General features: G+C 42.4%; 1 protein-coding gene across 7 annotated transcripts in view; it reads right to left on the bottom strand.

Annotated features, from left to right (window-relative positions):
- cald1a (caldesmon 1a) overlaps positions 1 to 10,039 on the bottom strand; it is a 55,665-nt gene extending 45,626 nt beyond the window's left edge. For 2 of the 7 annotated variants that reach the window (XR_008761355.1, XM_055938077.1), the window contains exon 1: positions 9,611 to 10,038. The gene's annotated coding sequence lies outside the window, so the exon portion shown is untranslated. Of the gene's footprint in view, positions 1 to 9,610 lie in introns of all 7 variants that reach the window. The other 5 variants (XR_008761353.1, XR_008761354.1, XM_055938074.1 and 2 more) reach the window with 5 other exon arrangements.
- Between the last annotated feature and the right edge of the window lie 438 nt (positions 10,040 to 10,477).

Here is a 10,477-nt window from a genome sequence, read left to right on the forward strand (position 1 = left end):
GATCCCAGTCTCTCTCTCTCCCTTCTATCTTTCTTTCCCCTTCTGCCCCATCTCTCTGTTTCTCTCGCTCACTGTCTCCTCTCGCTCTCTCCCACTACTCTTTTTTATCTCTCTCTGTCTCGTCCAGTCTTGGAAGCCTCATGGTTAGTCTTCTCGTGAGTGCCTTAAGTATTTTTGTATAATGGCGCATTGCCTCAGTTATACAATTTCAGACTATAAAGTATTTTTACGTGACTACTAATGTTACATCACTGACACAACTCTAGGTAAGAACACTACTCCTCTCTTCAACATGAGGTGACTTTTACTGCCAAACGAAGGATAAAATTCAGCTTTATAGGTTAATGCATGCTATTTAAACCGTCTAATTCCTAAATCTATTAGAATAACACATCTCAGACAACCATGAAGTTGTAAATAATTAAGTAGTCGGTTCAGGAGAGTGCTCAGGTTCACTTTATAGGGGTTCGTTCAGTTTTAGCTAATGGCAAAACTGGAAATGAGATTACTCTGTAAACTTAAGTATAATGGGAACAAATCCGAAACACCCCCCCCAGTTTCTTGTCTGCCAGTAATCTGATCTGAAGGAAAACCATCTCCTTTTCGCATGACACCCATCCACCTGTGCCCCACACACACACACACACACACACACACACACACACACACACACACACACACACACACACACACACACACACACACACACACACACACACACACACACCTTATTCACTTCCAGTCTCTTCCCTCTGTTTATGTATTGAACCTGAGTGACTGGTATTTCATTTGGGATGGGCTCAAACCCTGGGCCCGGCAGGGTTGGTGTACTATTACTGGTCATTAACTTTAACCTGAACTAATGGCTGCTTATTATCCAAGGTGGTCCCCCACATGTCTGTCATAGTAAACGGGTGGCACAGAGCTTCAGGGCCCAGACCAGTCAGACATCCTCTCCTCTGTCCTAGAGAACCTGCCAACCCGGGGCAGACATAGACACAGGCCTCCCCCCTAAAAAGCCATCATTGTTCTACTTTTTCCTGTGTTTTGTTACTCAGCTGCTGGGTTCATTAAAGCAGGGCTTAAATGAGGCCTGCCAGCTTGTCACCCCCAGCCCCCCTCTCTCTTCTAACCCTCACCCCTAGTACCCAACCCTATCCATCCCGAATCTCCAACCCCATCAACCACACCCCCTTCTACCCTCCTCATCCAAACCCTCTACCCTACTCAACTACCTCACACCCATCCACCAAACCAACCTTTTAATCTACTCCCATCTCACCCAACGTCATACGCCCACACCCCTTCCATCGCCTCCACCACACTCCTCTCCCAAAACCTCCACCTCACCCAATCGCATGTGTTCAATCTATTCGACCCATCTCACTCAGACAGAGTTAGCCTTGTCTCGTCTTAGCTAGCTAGGAGAATGCTCCTCCTCGTGAAGACCCATCTGCATTTATCTGATGAGGAGAGCCATTAGCGCTAACGGGCCTGTAATTAAGAAGCGCTCACGCTCCATTAATGAGCACTTCGTTTAGTCTAACCGTGCATTGCGTAAATAAGCAGCGGAGCCTAGCAGATTTGCTCCATTGTCTTTGGGTAGCCTAGCATCACACTTGTTAGCGAGTTGCTTGTTAAGAGTTGTTGTTTTGTTGACATAGTGTCCTCATCTTGGCTTGTGTGGAATTGACTGACTGCCACTGCTTTTTGCATTTCAATTTGTTAGCCGGTTTTCTCGGTCTGTCAGACTATTGATGCTACAGATTGGGTCTTGTTCCATTAAATAATTAGGCCCACTCATCAATGTATCTTTAACTCAAGATGGCCGACCTGTTAGGTAGAAGGGTTGATTTTCAATAGTAATAAAACTACTTCACTATACTTGAATCAATGAATCAGCTATCTTCCTACAAGTGTACGCAGGAGAGTTGAAACCCAGCAAGAATCCGGCTAGCACCTCAACAGCCATTAGCACCAGACCCATTGCCCTAGACCTGGGCTGTTTAACAATAACATGACTGATGGTTTCTCCCAATCACCTTGAGCAGGTCTCTCATGAGGTCAGACATTCTCGTTTGCCAGCCTCTCTGCCTGCAGAGGAGCTCTGATTAAAACCCCTTTCAAAAGGCAGTGGCTACGTCCCAAGTGGCACCCCATTTCCTCTATAGTGCGATACTTTTGATCAGAGCCCTATGGGGCCCTGGTCCAAAGTAGTGCACTATTAAGGGAATAGGGCACCATTTAGGACTGAGACTGTCCACCTGCCAGCTTCATGTTACCCAACAGTGAAGTGAATTTATGAATTACCCGATACTGAAATGATTCCAAAACTAACAAATTCAAGCTGGGCTCGGGTCTCGCACAGTACTGTATATGGATGAGGGGGATACTTACATTCCCCTTTCTCTGAAGTGGGGGATAAGTCTTTGGCATTATTAGATGCCAGGAGAAAGAGAGAGAGAGAGAGAGAGAGAGAGAGAGAGAGAGAGAGAGAGAGAGAGAGAGAGAGAGAGAGAGAGAGAGAGAGAGAGAGAGAGAGAAAAACAACACACAGTAATGCGCGCACACACATACACACACAAAATAACTGCTATATTGGGAATGGATCCTCCATGTCAGCCATTTTCGATGATTTGATCTCCAGCTTTAATCAGATTTCATTGCCTTCCTCTGTATGGAGCAATGACATGTGAAGTGGAAAAGAAATGGAAGGGGAGATCTGCTCGCTGCTCCGCTCCTCTCGTTGCTTGTAATACATTCCTGAGCAACCCTCAGAGGCTTATATGTCAATGCCGGAATATGCTTCTGATTACAAGGGAGAGAGTACACTCAATAAATACACTCTTAAAACAATTACTACTGCTCCTAATACCAGCCAGAACACAGACCGGGCTGGCTAATTCAGGTGGATAACATTACTGGAGACAATTTGAAGGTCTGCACCTTTAAAACATAACATTTGGCTCCAACAGGAAAAAATGGCAGCCGTCATCGCTTCGGGATTGCTGCTGTGCTGTGCAAGGGAGCGTTGTCCAAAGCTGTAGCCCTGATCCAGACAGGTCAGAAGGATCCAACTCAGTCTAACTGTATTGATACCGTAGTTCCAAAAGTCACATCTTTTGAACTGAAGCAGCCCAATCAACATAATGAAGCGACAACGTTTGTTACACCATTTTTTTTTAAAGAGTAAACTACATACGGACTTAGATGATCTCCCAATAAAGTGTTACTCAAAGTAGAGTAGTGTTACAACTAGCGCAGCACATCAGCATCCTGCGTCATACCAGCCAGAGCCTAGACTTGTGTGACACACAGAGGAGTAATATCCTCATCTCTCGTGTGCTCCCACAGTACGGAGAGTCAGCAAGAAAGTGCAGCATCCTGCCTCCAGAACCCTACGCCTGCATAACTCGAGGTTTCACAGACACACAAATCATCCATCGATGTCAATCGGAGAACTCGATGCAAATCCTCCAGTTTCTCAAATTAAAAAAAGGTACCACTCTGCGTGTCTGAGCCTGAGGTAAATCCATTGGCTGTATATGAATGGTAAAATCCCCTTGTTACCTAAGAGCCTGATTCCTCCAGCTGCTCTATCCCATGAGAGCCAGCATTCATCATGAAATCACCACACTCCCCTTTGCTCTCACCACCTCCACCATCCATACAGTACCACACACGCACGCACACACAAATTATTATTATTAAGTAACTGGCTCCAACAAGAAAATGTAGGCAAAAATTCAGTAAACTTAAAATAATGTGTTTGCTAAAACTAGAAATGATTTTTTGGGCTGTGGAACTAGTTACACACACACACACTGCTTTTAACATACAACATTTCCGACACACATTGGCGTGTTCATTTATACAGTAATTAATATTCAACATTTCCTCACCTGGGATTTGAATTCACAACGACACAGTTCACAGCGTTCCGATCTTCCAGCTACGCCACCATGTTTGTGTCAATAACTGATTTCACCTGTATCGCTACACATTGGACTTAAAAGTAAACCTCAGATCTGTTAAAAGTACACTCAAGAAAAACTATTGTATTTATCATTGTGATTAAGGAATAACATTTAAAAAAAGAGTACTATGCCCCACCAACAACCTTACAGAAAAACCAAACATGGCTTAAATAAGTAAATCAAATCAAATAATGAGAGAATAGTCAGATTAACTGATAACACAGACATGGTGGAATAGCAGGACGCTCGTACTGCCATGAACCAAGAGATTGTGAGTTCACATTTTTTATTTAACCTTTATTTAACTAGGGCAAGTCAGTCAAATTCTTATTTACAATGAAGGCCTACCCCGGGCCAAACCTTAACCAGTGAGGTCATGTGTTTGGAGATGGAGAGAGAGTCTATGAATAGCGGCACAGGTATGAGGGAACACACGTGTGTGTGTGTGTGTGTGAGCGCCTGTGTCCCAGGTGAGGGCATGTTGAATACTAATTACTGTATAAATGAATGTGCATAACGTAATCATGTGTGTCAAATATGTAAGTTGAAAACATTGTAAAGTTAAAATCAGCCTTTTTTAGGTAATAATTTACAAAAACAATAATAATTTCTTGTTGAAAGAGTATATGAGACAAATTGAGCAAAGACATCATTTTAAGTTGACAGAACTTTTGCCTATGTTTTCTAATGTTGGGCCAACTAAAAATGTTAAGTTCAGGTAACACTTTGACCGAAAAGTTGAGCAAACAAAAAGGCTGTGGAACCAGTTATTTAATAATAATTAGTTGAAACAACTAGATTTGAGGGTGTTTTGTTTTTTTAAGTGCACACACACACATCTGTTCCCGCATACCTGTGTCGCTATTCATAGACTCTCTCTCCATCTCCAAACACATGACCTCACTGGTCCTCCACTCAATAGCATCTTTCACACAAACTGTTGGGATTTGCCTCACTATATTACCTATATGACCTGTAATTCCCACAGTAACCATACAATATGGGACGTTTAAAAAGGTGATGAACGATCAGCTTGATCAGCTATGTTTGTTTAGTTTTGGTGGCTGAGGAGAGAAGGAGGAATGTTAGCTGGCTGTAAAGGGGGGGGGGGGGGGGCGTGAAGAGACTAGTGCCGGTGGACTGGTCGAAGCGCTAGGCATGTCTGTGGTCCCTATGACTAGACGCCAAAGGAAAACACAGAGCAAATCAGCTCGCAGAGACATTTCCTGTGCTTGTTTTATCAGATGAGGAAAGAAGCCCAGGGGCAAAAGGCCTGCTCAACAATGTAACACACTTTCAGCCCCGTCGTCATTTTTGGAGCTGAACATAACACATCTTTAGAGGATGACATAAGTAGTAGTGTATGAGTCTCGGGGTAGTGAACTGAACTCACGCTCCCACGATCACCCCCAGCCTTGAGGTCTATACCTTGTGGTGAAAACATTTTTACTTTTACCTTATAAGACTTGGGTTGAGTAAGCCAAGGGATCCTGTACCATCGCCCATCTACTAAAACGAGAGTTTGTTGTGAGTTGGATGTGAAAATATCCTTATACAGATGGTGGAGTTCTGGAGGCCTCGCTGCCTGCCAACTGGCATTCGATGGGTAAATGTGCCAATTATCAACACAGTCTGCCATGCTACCAATTAGGGAATCTGGCCTTGAACGATAGCACTTCAAAGTCTAAGAAATGTGGGAGAGGTTTGATCTAAAAGGCCTTCTAATCTGAGCCACAGCAAAAAAAGAACGAGTGTCAGCGTTCTTCTTCGTCACCAGGGAGAAATCCAGACTCTTCGTTCCCCAGAAGAGTTCTACTACTGCCAGACTCTCCATACCAAGGACTGAGGAGACATACGAGCCTGGTTTGGCACGGGTTCTAAAGCAATGCAGAACCTTTCCATTGCAACCTGGCTGGGTAATGAAGAACAACAAACAGAATATAAAGTTGAATTACGGAGAGGATTTCATGCCATGAGAGGAAAGATTAAAAAGGAGAGTGAGGAATTTTTGATTTATATATTACTAACAAAACATCTGTAAGCCACTTATTGCATATTTGCTGGGTCCTAAATAAACTAAATCTAGAGTTTCAGTTTCAGCTGGCCGCTCTTACTTCACAAATTAGGAATGCCACATTTGACCCATTTTTTGATCGTCACCAGTTAAGAGTTAAGCAGATTCCTTTTCCCCCCTCAAATTTTCCAAATGTGCTCCAACTTTACCATATTATACAACTTACTGTGTGGTTCTGGATACAGTGCATTCAAATTACATGCTATCAAAGCAGAAAATAAATAACAGTGAGTATGCTGTGGCCAGAGTCCAGGGCAGAATCACTTGAGGTTTAGTTCCATGTCAATCATCCGCCACTTCAAATGAACTGAACACTCCACGGGAACAGTTGTCGAGAGGACACAAATTGGAGCTTTGTGCTCCAATTCGATTTCTCCCTTGGAGACATTGATGATGTGGACTCTTTTGATCAAAAATGAAGAAGAGACATCTTTGTTGTGTAACTGACAGCATATAAAAAGATGGCTCCTCGATCCCACAAATATATCTTGAGGCGGCAAATCTGCATAAAATCAACCCAAGTGGCAATAAACTGAACTAGGCAAAACATGCTTGACATACTTTAAGTTGTCCATAATAAGACAAACCAGAAAATAGGCTCTGGCGAACTCTAAGAACACTGTGTATGATTTGATTTACATGTCAACATGTAATAATTTTCAACTCCTTGCAGAACATTTGACAAACATAAATTGAATATATTACAATGGTAAAGAGGAAAAACGAACAAACGAATAGTTTGTGTTACACAATTTCCGATGCGAGTTCTCTTTTTCGTACTTCAGTTTAGTTGGCAGCTTCTCTCAGTCGTGGTAATAGTAACTGTAAGCTTGCAGGCTGCAACAGAGATATTAAGAACTTCTGGAACTGAATACTGCAGTGGATTAAAGCTCTGCCTCGCATCACAGAGGCACTGCAGAACTCTAGGTCTGCATTTACACAGGCAACCCAATTTTGATCTTTTTTTTCTCTAATTGGTCTTTTGGCCAATCAGATCAGCTCTGAAAATATCTGATATGAAAAGATTTGATGTGATTGGTCAAAATTGTGCTGCCTTTGTAAACGCAGCCAGAGAGACACACAGAAAAAAAACGGAGCTATTTCTCATGAATCCTAAGAGGACGCCACCTTTAAAAGACATTATGCTTCAACTAGCCTTCTCTCAAATACTAACTGTGTCTAACAAATAGCCTTTTCTCATAACCACAGTGTCTCCAGGCACTCCTTGAAAGAGAGAGGGCCCGGATTCACATCGTCCTCAATAACTTCATCAGCTTCTCAACCCTGAAGACAGTGGTATTGATTCCAGAGTAGAATGTGTGTTTTCACACCTGCGGGGACCTTGAACACAAGTAGCTCAGCTCAGTCAGAGAGCAATGAAAAGTTATCTAGTACATTTAAGGGGATCTACCATATTGTTTGTGAATCCAAAGGCTGCATTTAAGCCCTGCCCTTGGCCACAATCTATCGCATGCTCCAGGGTCAAGCCTATGTCCAAGTCCCATCCCAAAGGTCCAACCTTCGGCCAACTAGGCCTAAACTCCCTTCTCTGGTCCTTGAGGATGTATTCTCCTCCCTTCACCACTGGTCTGAAGCCATCTTTATGTCTTTTTGAGTCATGATTAAGGTTATGGAAGAACTGATCCTGAAACAGTCTGTAAATGAAGGGCAGAGAGAGCAGAGTAACTACAGCCTGTACTACACAGGGCACACCAGGCTCCGGAAACCCAGGGCAGTGTTCCCTACATCCTGCCCGGGCCCTAGCCCATGCCAAACCCTTGTTATCACTGTGCAGAATTACCTTCAGACCCCCCTTCCCTCTCTCTCCGCACAGCACAGCGCATTACCCAGGCTCTTTATACGCTAAAGAAAAGAAGACGAAAGAGGCAAAAAAAAGAGGCAGAAAGAGACGAAAAAACTAAGCCTGGCTGTTATGCATTCCAAAGGCTATTCCAATCGTCTGTCAGCAGGTTCAATCTGTTCCTTATAAGGCATTCCCCTCATATTTTCCAAACACCGCGGTGTTATCAGATACAGCTTCATGGACAATTACTGTGCTGTCTAGCTTGGAGAATTCTACAGCTCCATAGCCCCTTAACCCCCTTCTCTACCGTTCACTCACTTCACAGTAACTGCTTTGTAATCAACCGGAGATCAAACGGAAGGCTGAGATAAACTACGTTGAAATAAAAAGAGGTGGTTGGCTCAAGTGATGGTGGGATTCAAGTGATGGTGGGATTCAAGTGATGGTGGGATTCAAGTGATGGTGGGATTGCACAGGACATGATTCCTTCAAACTAGTTGGGTGGATTCATTTGGAGTTATTGCATCTCACTGCAATGGTTTACTGTCCCACAACGCGCTCAGATGAGAGAGAGACAAGGTTCTTGGAATACCAAACACTGTTTGGACAGTGTTGAATCAGTGAGTGGCCTCCTAAAGCCAGTTCTAACATCAGCGTTTCCTGTTGCTTCGATAAACTTAGATATCAAGTTGATTACTCAGATGAATCAGGGTTTAACTGGGCTCAACTGGTGCTGTGTAGCATCAGCTAGATCTACATAGGGATAAGGATTCTAGCCAACCCAATGCAGATGGTTAAGCCTACCCCTGATGTGGGCCAAGGCTGTCATTTAGACCTCCAGTGGAGAAGACCTGACCTGATGGATCCTTTGCTTTTATGACATCCCTTGGCTCAGGAAATTGCAGACAGCTAGTATTCATCTACAAGAGACAGTAAAATCCCACACCACAGCGCAAAGGCCATAGTTTACTGTTGGAGAATGTCCAGTGCTGGCAAAGGCTCCCCACAAATATTTTGGGATATATTTTGGGTAGACAGAAAATGAAAGGAAAATACTTTTAAGTGGAACATTCTTTATTTTGTGTACAGGAGGATGTTATTTTGTTTGTTTTTCATTGAGGCATTATCCAGTTAAAACTAATGCATTCATAACGTAATTACATAATTATTTATATAGGTGTAATTCATCCTAAAGTTAGTCCACTGGCAAATACCAATCAAAAGCATAATTAAATCATCACATGCCACATTACCTGAAATTGTCAATTAATATGCAGCCTATGTATTGTATATTATAATGGAGAGAGATCTGGCTCCCATCCCTCTCCATGAGTTTGGAGACTGCCTCATATTTGTCTGATAAGAATCTATGGCATGGGGCGGGTAGGGACTGAGGAGACATTCCAGAATTCAAATCCAGATCGGTAATAGGTTTTGTAAAGTGATTTTCCATATAATAAAACATATTATATTCGATAACAACCACATTTCATTGCCATGCACAAATAATCTACATGAACTCTTTAATTCTTTATAGTTTCAATTTCGTTTTTGAAAAAGTAATTAGGAATCTGCTGGTTGTGCAGTTTGCTGTAAAAATCGATCGTTTTAAAATGACATAATAAATTGCAGCATTGCATAGCCCCAAAAGAGCATTGCACAAGTTGTCAACATAAGCACTACGTTCGTGCGCGCTACACACATTTCACCAAGTTGGATAAACAACACAAACAATTTCGGAGGCGCGAAACTTACCTATTGAGTTCACAAAGTAAACTGTTGTTGATTCACCTGGTTAGCAAACAACCACGAAGCAGGCCAGTCAATGTAGAGAGATAGAATCGGCCTTCGGATCGGTCTGCTCCACAGTATTCAATAATAGGCTACTACAAAGCGTAAGCCCCTCCCTTCAAAACATAATCGCACACATCTCTCATAATGTTTACAGCTGGAGAGCCCTATGCATTGTCCGTAGTCTGGTCCAAGAGCTACCAAGCCTATGTATTTCAAAATTCACACTGGCCAAACTTGTCAGTGGGAAAAAATACACGATGTCAAAAGTCAAAAACTCAGTCCATCACTTCGTAAAAAAGTGAAGAAATAAATGCCGACATTGAAAGTAATAGCACAAAAAAATCGAAGCAGCCAAAACACACTTGCAGAATACCCTTTTTTTGGTTATCCTTCAAGGGGCCTCTGAAAGAAAATCCTCTGTCAGGAAAGATCATATGAAATGTTAATCTTGGCGAAAAAGGGGGCCGTTTGCTCAAACAAACACTTAGAGACTAGCGTAAAACCTATTTAGAAAGGACTCAAAATATCCCCCATTCTTCTGATACATGCTGGGATTAACCAGGTAATAAAGTGCGACTTTTTACACATTCGTGTATTGCAGGGCACCTTTAAAAATGTATAGACAACGTTTTTACTCATTCAGTTATGTAATAGCCTACATTTTTGTGTGATTAATTTTTTTTGTCAACAGATTTTTAGCAAAATTAAGTTGAAAAGCGTATTTTCCAGATGTTAACATCAGGTGCATTTTAGGTGCTAAATGAAAGGTGAAAATACATATTTTCTGGACATTGAAAATACTTCATTTCCAGATGTTCTCAGGGTAAG

This window comes from Salvelinus fontinalis, chromosome 11, assembly GCF_029448725.1.
Source record: "Salvelinus fontinalis isolate EN_2023a chromosome 11, ASM2944872v1, whole genome shotgun sequence".
NCBI classification, from domain to species: domain Eukaryota; kingdom Metazoa; phylum Chordata; class Actinopteri; order Salmoniformes; family Salmonidae; genus Salvelinus; species Salvelinus fontinalis.